Source organism: Callorhinus ursinus, unplaced genomic scaffold (genome assembly GCF_003265705.2).
Source record: "Callorhinus ursinus isolate GAN/ISIS: 27379988/994484 unplaced genomic scaffold, GSC_fseal_2.0 scaffold26, whole genome shotgun sequence".
Lineage (NCBI taxonomy): Eukaryota > Metazoa > Chordata > Mammalia > Carnivora > Otariidae > Callorhinus > Callorhinus ursinus.
This window is the reverse complement of record NW_027397088.1, coordinates 15903772-15913264: the sequence shown is the minus strand read 5'-3', so window position 1 is coordinate 15913264 and position 9493 is coordinate 15903772. Positions and strand designations below refer to the sequence as shown.

The 9493-nt window shown below is 39.0% G+C and overlaps 1 pseudogene; it reads left to right on the top strand.

Annotated features, from left to right (window-relative positions):
• The first annotated feature begins 8247 nt into the window (after window positions 1-8247).
• On the top strand, window positions 8248-9265 carry LOC112838377 (syntenin-1 pseudogene; annotated as a pseudogene).
• The last annotated feature ends 228 nt before the right edge of the window (window positions 9266-9493 follow it).

The window sequence follows — 9493 nt, the reverse complement described above, 5'->3', positions numbered from 1 at the left end:
ATAACATTTCAGCATGTATATCCCTTAAAATTCTGGGGACACACTTACACCTAAAAAACATTTGTTCTTTACGTGGAATTCAAATGTACTGGGCATCTTGTATTCTATCTGGCAACTCTGTTTTAAGGAGACATTACATCAATTGCCGTACCTGAATGCCAAGTGCTAAGGACCCTGGAGGGTAATTAGCATCTTTCAAGTGACCCCCACAACACAGTGGTGGAAATGATATGGATTCTAAACTTAGAAGATGCAGGTCCTAATTTCCATTGGCTCTTGGTTTTGTGGTCTTGGACAAGCCCCTTAAACTTCCTGAGCTCTGGTTTGCTCATCATCAAAATAGGGATCATGAGAGACTTCCTCAAAAAAGCTAAATCAATTGCTAACATCTAGACTAGAAACCAAGAAATAATAGCATAAGCACATTCCTTAGAGATAGGCAGGGACCATCAGAAATCCTGAAAATGCTAACAAGAATCCAAGTGTTTGCCTCTGAGTTGCAGAACCAGGGAGAGTGTGGGAAGGGGTAGAGCAGGAAATGCTCCTTCTTAAGATAAGCTCTCTAGTGGCATTTCATGTTTTTAACATAAGTTACTTTGGAAAATTTTCAATTGTTAAAATAGAAATTGAGTGATAAAAAAACAAAACAAAACCCTGAGATTGAGTTTTAAAGTGATAATAAGATGGGGATAGCCATAATGCCTCCCTCACAGAGTTAAGGGTAATATGAGAACATGCATATAAGAATTCTAAGAAAATACCAGAGTGGATATCGTGCCCATCATTTTAGATAAGGGAAAGGAAGGGTATCACCCTGCTGTCTCTGAAAAAAAAATGACAGCAGGAGAATTTCCCCCAGCATTTTTCGATAGGTCACTCAACCCTGACGGGCCAGCATGTTTTAGTCTTTTCTAGTTCAACGCTCACAAGAGTACAACGCTCATGAAGGACTTCATAAATAATTTTCATGCTAATGATGAATTCAAGTTACAGACTTTAATTCCAAAAAAGGAGAACTCTTCCCGGGCTCCTGGGGCAGGGCAGCATGTCGGAGAAGCCAAGGTGCCCCTCCCGAGCTGGTCTCTGAAACAAGGGAGATTTCCACCCCCACTCCAGGGAGGAACTAACTGCCCGGAACCGCGGAGCTGACCGCAGCTTCTGCGAGCAGGAGCGCCTTCTGGCGACCCGCCGCGGAGCTGCAGCGAGGGGCTGGCGCTGCCGCCCAGGAAAGCGCATCCTCAGCCTGAGCTCTGCCCTCTAGTGGCCGCAGGCGCTACTTACGCTTCGAAAATGCTCGTTCCCCTCCCGCGCGTCCTCTCCCTCCCACAGGACCGAGAACTTTGAGGCCCGAACACCGAACACCGAGAGAACTAACTAGGGAGACAGACAAATGAGAAACAGTGCAGCTGTTGAGATGTGGGGGAGAGCTTGGGTTTCCGCTTCTCTGAGCGTCTGTCCTCTGAGCTAGTGGTTCCCTTGAAATAGAAAAATAGGGCTGATGCACACAGCAACAGTGCATTGAAGTTAAAGTACTGGGGCGCCTGGGTGGCTCAGTCGTTAAGCGTCTGCCTTCGGCTCAGGTCAGGGTCCCAGGGTCCTGGGATCGAGCCCTGCATCCTGTTTGGCGGGAAGCCTGCTTCTCCCTCTCCCGCTCCCCCTGCTTGTGTTCCCTCTCTCGCTGTGTCTCTCTCTGTCAAATAAATAAATAAAATCTTTATTAAAAAAAAAAGATAAAGGACTGACCCTTTTTTTAAAGATTTTATTTATTTATTCATGAGAGACAGAGAGAGAGAGAGAAGCAGAGGGAGAAGCAGGCTCCCCGCTGAGCAGGGAGCCCGATGCGGGACTCGATTCCAGGATCCTGGGATCATGACCTAAGCCGAAGGCAGACACTCAACCATCTGAGCCACCCAGGCGCCCAAGGACTGACTTTCATTCAGAGATTTTTTGTTCTGCTAAAATTTGGGGACTTTATGAAATGATGATAACAGTAAGTGGTGAATTTCTTTTAATGTCCAATGTCATCTCCCAAATGCCTTGGAAATTTTTACCCATTTGTTACATCTCTACTTCTGAGAACCACTGTTCAACCCACCATGGGGCAGCCTTTCACATCATAATCACAGAATTATTTTCAGTTAGAGTGGTTGTCTAAGGTCATCATATCCTGGGAAAATAAGGTATTCTCTCCATGTTACCAATGTGAGACGTAGGCAGGGTAAGTAATCCGACTGTGGCAATTCAGTACCTAGCAGGAACATAGCAGGAATGGCCTGAAACCCAGATGTTCTGCCACCTAAAGCAGTGTCCTTTTCACCACACCAGGATCCCGAGATTTCTGGTAAGACATATGCAAGCTGCTTGATTGAAGAACTGTTAGGATTTCATAACAGGAAAGGGTTGGACGGGGGCCTGGAAGAGCAGTACAGTCCAGTGGGGACAGTGGGGAGTCTTTAGAGAGGATCAACCTGGACTAGGGGACGTTTGGGATGGTTATGATTGCTCTTGGGGCTTCCTGTCCTGGCTGGCAGATGACTCAGACTAGGGGGTGAGGAGGAAGGCTCTGTGCTGCCGAGGGCAAAGAGGGAAATAGAGGCCCATGAGAGATGGGAAGGTTCTATACCATGGAGGGAGAAGGGGAGGGAGCCTTAAAACTAGCTGTGAGGTCAAGTGCGTATGGCTCCCAGAATAACCAGGTGCTCTGAGTACAGGGAAGTACTGGATAACTGTGCATCACCAACACAAAATCTAAGCAGTGTGTCCAAACGACCTTTAAAAAAGTCTGTAAATTTAAACTTTGACAAACTCTGTTTTACAGTTCCAGAAAAACTGCTTTCAAAAATATATTTAATGATGCTGGTGAGGACATGGAGAAATTGGACCCCTCCTGCATTGCGGATTGGAATATAAATGATAGGTCTTTATGGAAATCAATGTATCGGTTCCTCAAAAAGTTAATCATAGTATCACTATATAATTCATCAATTCCACCCCTGGGTATATACCACAAAGAATTGAAAAGCAATGCTCATAGCAGCACTATTCATAAGAGCCAAAAGAAACAAGCCAAATGTCTGTCAACCGATAAATGGATAAACAAACTGTGGTATATCCATGTAATAGAATATTAGGTATTAGTCCAAAAAAAGAAATGAAGTACTGACACATGCTACAATGTGGATGAACCTCAGAAACACCATGCTAAGTGAAAGAAGCCAGACACAAAAGGTCATATATCCTATGATTCCATTTATATGAAATAGCCAGAATGAGAAAAATCCATAGAAAGAGAGAGCAGATTAGTGGTTGCTAGGGGCCAGGGACAATGGAAAATGGGGAGGAGACTGCTTAACAGGTACAAGATATCCTTTTAGGGTGATGACGATGTTTTAGGACCAGATGTGGTGGTTGCACAACATTGTGAATGTATGTAATGCTGTTGAATTGTGCCCCTTTAATGGTAAATTTTATCTTATGTGACTTTTACTGCAATGAAAAATGAAATAAATTTTAATGGTTTAAAAATATATTTAATGAGTAGTCACTTTAGTAGCGAATTACTAGTTAAAGAGATAATGAGAAGAATATTGCAATCTACATAATTGCCACGTGTTCCGCTTGAATTTAAATATTAAAGGGTTCTTTTTTTTTCAACTGGTTGTATTTAAATCACTAACAAATTTTAGGGGCGCATGGGTGGCTCAGTCGGTTGGGCGACTGCCTTTGGCTCAGGTCATGATCCTGGAGTCCCTGGATCGAGTCCCACGCGGCATCGGGCTCCCTCCTCAGTGGGGAGCCTGCTTCTCCCTCTGACCCTCCCCCCTCTCATGTGCTCTGTCTCTAATTCTCTCTCTCTCTCTCAAGTAAATAAATAAAATCTTAAAAAAATAAATCACTAGCAAATTTTAATAATTTTATGATCAACCCTGCAGTTCACTTTCATGAGATGATTATCATTGTGCAAATAACATTAGGAGGAATGTGAATGAGAGGATTTCTTGACTCCATGTGCTATATTTGAATTGGTATAGTTAATAAAATTTACCTACTCCACAACAGTAGAGAGAAGGAAGTTGGAATTGGTTAGGCATGAAAATCATTAAGGTCTTCAGAAATGGGTGTGTCATTGAATTCCGTATTTCATTGAATATAAGATGCATTTTTTCCTCACATTTTAATATTGCGGAAGCTGCCTCTTACAGCACCCGAAGCCCAGTGGTTGTCATGGCATAGCTGTCATTGCCTGCACTTGTATAACCAGAAAGTGCTAACTGGGCCTCAGAACGTTCTTTTTTATTTTTCAGTGTTTATTTTATTTTTTTATTCAAGTACATTTAACATACAGTATTATATTAGCTTCAGGTATAAAGTATAATGATATAACAATTCTATACATTTCTGAGTGCTCATCACAGTAAGTCTACCCTTAATCCCCTTTATCTGTTTCACCCATCTGCCCACGCACCTCCCCTCCGGCAACCATCAGTTTATTCTCTGTATTTAAGAGTCTGGTTTGTTTGTCTCTTTTTTTCCTTTGTTTTGTTTCTTAAATTCCACAAATGAGGGAAATCAGATGGTGTTTGTCTTTCTCTGACTGGCTTGTTTCACTTAGCATAATACTCCCTAGGTCCATCCATGTTGTTGCAAATGGCAACGTCTCATTCCATTTTACGGCTGAGTAAATTGCGTTGTATATATAGACCACATCTTCTCTAGCCATTCATTCATGGATGGCCACTTGGGCTGCTTGCATATTTTGGCTATTGTAAATGAAGTGAAAAAAAAAAGTATCATTTGCAAATATCTTCTCCCATTCAGTAGGTTGTCTTGTCATTTTGTTGATGGTTTCCTTCACTGTGCTAAAGCTTTTTATTTTGGTGTAATCCCAATAGTTTATTTTTGCTTTTGTTTCTCTTGCCAGTGGAGACATATCTAAAAAAATGTTTCCATGGCTGATGTCAAAGAAATTACTGCCTGTTTTCTTCTAGGGCTTTTGTGGTTTCAGGTCTCACATTTAGGCCTTTAATCCATTTTGAGTTTATTTTTGTGTATGGTGTAAGAAAGTTGTTCAGTTTCATTCTTTTGTGTATAGCTGTCCAGTTTTCCCAGCACCATTTTTTGAAGAGATGGTCTTTTCCTCATGGTATATTCTTGCCTCCTTTGTCGAAGATTAGTTGACCATATTAGTGTGGGTTTATTTCTGGGCTTTCTATTCTGTTCTATTGATCTATGTATCTAGTTTTTGTGCCATACTATTTTGATTATTACAGATTTGTGGTGTATCTTGAAATCTGGGATTGTGATACTTTCAGCTTTGTTCTTCTTTCCCAAGATTGTTTTGGCTATTTGGGGTCTTTTGTGGTTCCATACAAATTTTAGGACTATCTGTTCTAGTTCTGTGGAAAATGTTGTTGCTATTTTGATAGGGATTGCATTAAATCTGTTGATTGCTTTTGGTAGTATTGACATTTTATAAGTATTGGTTCTTCTAATCCATGAGCATGGAATATCGTGTTCAATTTCTTTCATCAATGTTTTATAGTTTCCAGAGTATAGGTCTTTTACCTCCTTGGTTAAGTTTATTCCTAGGTATTTTATTCTTTTTGCTGAAATTATGAATGGGATTATTTTGTTAATTTCTCTTTCTGCTATTTCATTAATAGTGTATAGAAATGCAACAGATTTCTGTATATTAATTTTGCATCTTGAGACTTTACTGAATTAATTTATCAGTTCTAGTAGTTTTTTTGGTGACGTCTTTAGGGTTTTCTATGTCTAATATCATGTCATCTGTGAATAGTGAAAGTTTTATTTTTTTCCTTACCCATTTGGATGCCTTTTATTTCTTTTTCTTGTCTGATTGCTGTGGCTAGGACTTCCAGTTGTATGCTGAATAAAAGCTGTGAGAGTGGATATCTTTGTCTTGTTCCTGATCTTAGAAGAAAAGCACTCAGTTTTTCTATCATTGAGTATGATATTAGCTGTGGGTTTTTCATATATGGTCTTTATTATGTTGAGGTAGCCACTCTAATCTAAGGTATCTTGAGGTATCTTTATTATGTTGAGGTATCTGCTCTAATCTAAACCTATATTGTTGAGAGTTTCTGTCATGAATGGATGTCATGAATGGATGTTGTACTTCGTCAGATGCTTTTTTTCTGCATCTATTGCAATGATCATATGGTTTTATCCTTTCTCTTGTTAATGTGATGTATCATGTTGGTTGATTTGCAAATACTGAACCACCCTTGCATGCCTAAACTAAATTCCACTTGATAGTATTGATGATTTTTAATGTTTTTTTAATGATTATTTAATGCAGTTTGCTAATATTTTATTGAGGATTTTTGCATCTATGTTCATTGGGGATATTGGCCTGTAGTTTTCTTTTTTCATAGTACCTTTATGTGGTTTTGGTATTATAGTAATGTGCCTTGTAGAATGAATAGGGAAGCCATCCTTCCTCTTTTATTTTTTGGAATGGTTTGAGAAGAATAGGTATTAACCCTTCTTTAAATGTTTTGTTAGAATTCACCTGTGAAGTTATCTGATCCAGGCCTTTTGTTTATTGTGAGTTTTTTTTTACTGATTCAATTTCACTGCTAGTAATCAGTCTGTTCAAATTTTCTATTTCTTCCTGATTCAGTTTTGGGAGATTATGTGTTTCTAGGAATTTATCTGTTTCTTCTAGGTTGTCCAATTTATTGGCATATAATTTTTCATAATATTCTCTTACAATCTTTTGTATTTCTGTGGTGTCAGTTCTTTCTCCTCCTTTATTTCTGATTTTATTTATTTGAGTCATACCTCTCTCTCTTTCACTCTCTCTCTCGATGAGTCTGGCTAAGGTTTATCAATTTTGTTGGTCTTTTCAAAGAACCATCTCCTAGTTTCATTGATCTGTTCTATTGTCATTTTGGTCTCTATTCCATTTATTTCTGCTCTAATCTTTATGATTTCTTCCTTCTACTGTCTTTGGGCTTTATTTGTTCTTCTTTTATTTAGCTCCTTTAGAGGTAAGGTTAGGTTATTTGAGATTTTTCTTGCTGCTTGAGGTAGGCCTATATTGCTATAATCTTCCCTCTTAGGACAGCTTCGCTGTGTCTCCAAGATTTTGGACTGTTGTGTTTTCATTTTCATTTGCCTCCATGCAGTTTTTTATTTCCTTTTTGATATTTTGGTTGATCCATTCTTTGTTTAGTAGCATGTTATTTAGCCCCCATGTATTTGTGTTCTTTTCAGGTTTTTTTCTTATAACTGATTTCTAGGTTCATATTGTGGTCAGAAAAGATAATTGATATGATTTCAATCTTTTTTAATTTATCGAGATTTGTTTTCTGGCCTAACATGTGATCCATTTTGCAGAATGTTCCATGTGCACTTGAAAAGAATGTGTATTCCACTATTTTTGGATGAAATGTTCTGAATATATCTGTTAGTTCCAACTGGTCCAATGTGACATTCAAAGCCATTGTTTCCTTGCTGATTTTCTGCCTGGGTGATGTGTCCATTGATGTAAGTAGAGTGTTAATGTCCCCTACTGTTATTGTATTATTGTCAATTTCTCCCTTTATGTCTGTTAATAGTTGCTTTATGTATTTAGGTGTTCTCATATTAAGTGCATAAATATTTACAATTGTCGTAGCCTCTTGTTGGATTGATTGTTCCCTTTATCATTATGTAGTTCCTTCTTTGTCTGTCGTTACAGTTTTCATTTTAAAGTCTATTTTGTGCAATATAAGTATTGCTACTACAGCTCTCTTTCTGCTTCCATCTGCATGGTAAATGATTTCCCACCCCTTCATTTTCAATCTGCTTATGTCTTTCAGTCTGAAATGAGTCTCCTGTAGGCAGCTATAGATGAGTCCTGCTTTTTTATCCATCAGTCACCCTATGTCTTTGAGTTGGAGCATTTTATCCATTTACATTCAAAGTAATTAGTGATAGGTATGTATGTATTTATTGCATTTAGTTACTTGTTTTATAGTTGTGTTTGCAGTTCTTCTCCATTCCCTTCTTCTCCTGCTCTCTTCCCTTGTGTTGTGATGGTTTTCTTTAGTCATGTGCTTGGATTCCTTTCTCTTTAGTTTTTGCATATATATTACAGGTTTTGATTTGTGGTTACCATTAGGCTCGTATATAACATCTTATGTGTATAACAATCTGTATTAACTTGATGGTCACTTAAGTCGGAACCGATTCTAAAAAGCACTAAATTTGGGCCAGTTACTGGAGGTGGCAGCAGTGAGCGGATCCTTGTGGCCTAGAAAAATCCTGCAAAAATGTCTCTGTACCCATTTCTTGAATACCTGAAGGTAGACAAAGTTATTCAGGCTCAAACTGCCTTTTCTGCAAACTCTGCCAAGCCAGCAATTTTGTCTGAAGCTTCTGCTCCCATCTCTCAAGATGGAAATCTTTATCCTAAATTGTATCTGGAGCTCTCCCAGTACATGCGCCTGAGTTCAAATGAAGAAGAAATCCGTGCAAATATGGCCTCGGTCCCTGGAGCATCAGTTCAGGGGTTGGTAGAAAGACCTTCCAGTATGAACTATATGGTGGCTCCTGTAACTGGTAACGTTGCTGGAATTCGTAGAGGAGAAATTAAGCAAGAGATTCGTGAAGTCATTTTATATAAGGATCAAGTTGGAAAAATTGGGCTCAGGCTCAAATCAATAGATAATGGTATATTTGTTCAGCTGGTCCAGGCAAATTCTCTAGCCTCACTGGTTGGTCTGAGATTTGGGGACCAAGTATTCCAGATCAGTGGGGAAAACTGTGCAGGCTGGAGCTCTAATAAAGCACAGAAGGTCCTCAAACAGGGTTTTGGAGAGAAGATTACTATGACTGTTTGTGACAGGCCCTTTGAATGGACAATTACCATGCATAAGAATAGTACTAGACATGTTGGCTTTATCTTTAAAAATGGAAAGATAATACCCTAGTGAAAGATAGTTCTTCAGCCAGAAATGGTCCTCTCACAGAACATAACATCTGCAAACTCAACGGGCAGAATGTCATTGGGCTGAAGGACTGTCAAATTACCGACATACTGTCAACATCTGAGACTGTAGTTACTATTACAATCATGCCTGCTTTTATCTTTGGACATATTATTAAATGGATGGCACCAAGGATTATGAAAAGCCTGATAGATCACACCATTCCTGAGGTTTAAAAGTCATGGCACAATGGAAACTTCACCGAACTTCTCCAGTTTACTTCTTGGGCAACTTAACTTTATATTATGCACATGAACCTTTCTAGGAGCGAGAGCATCTGCTGCATGAAGACCTTTCTATCTACATTATGGCTGGGAATCTTACTGTTTTGTTTGGATAACTTGTTCTTACTTCAAGAGCATTATAGCCTTATCCTGGTTTTACAGATGTGAAACTTTGGACAGATTTACTGATTTTCATAGAGTAGTTTCTCTACTGGAAACCCAATGCTTTTACAAGCCATTATGATTAGAATGACTGATACAGGCTTAGCT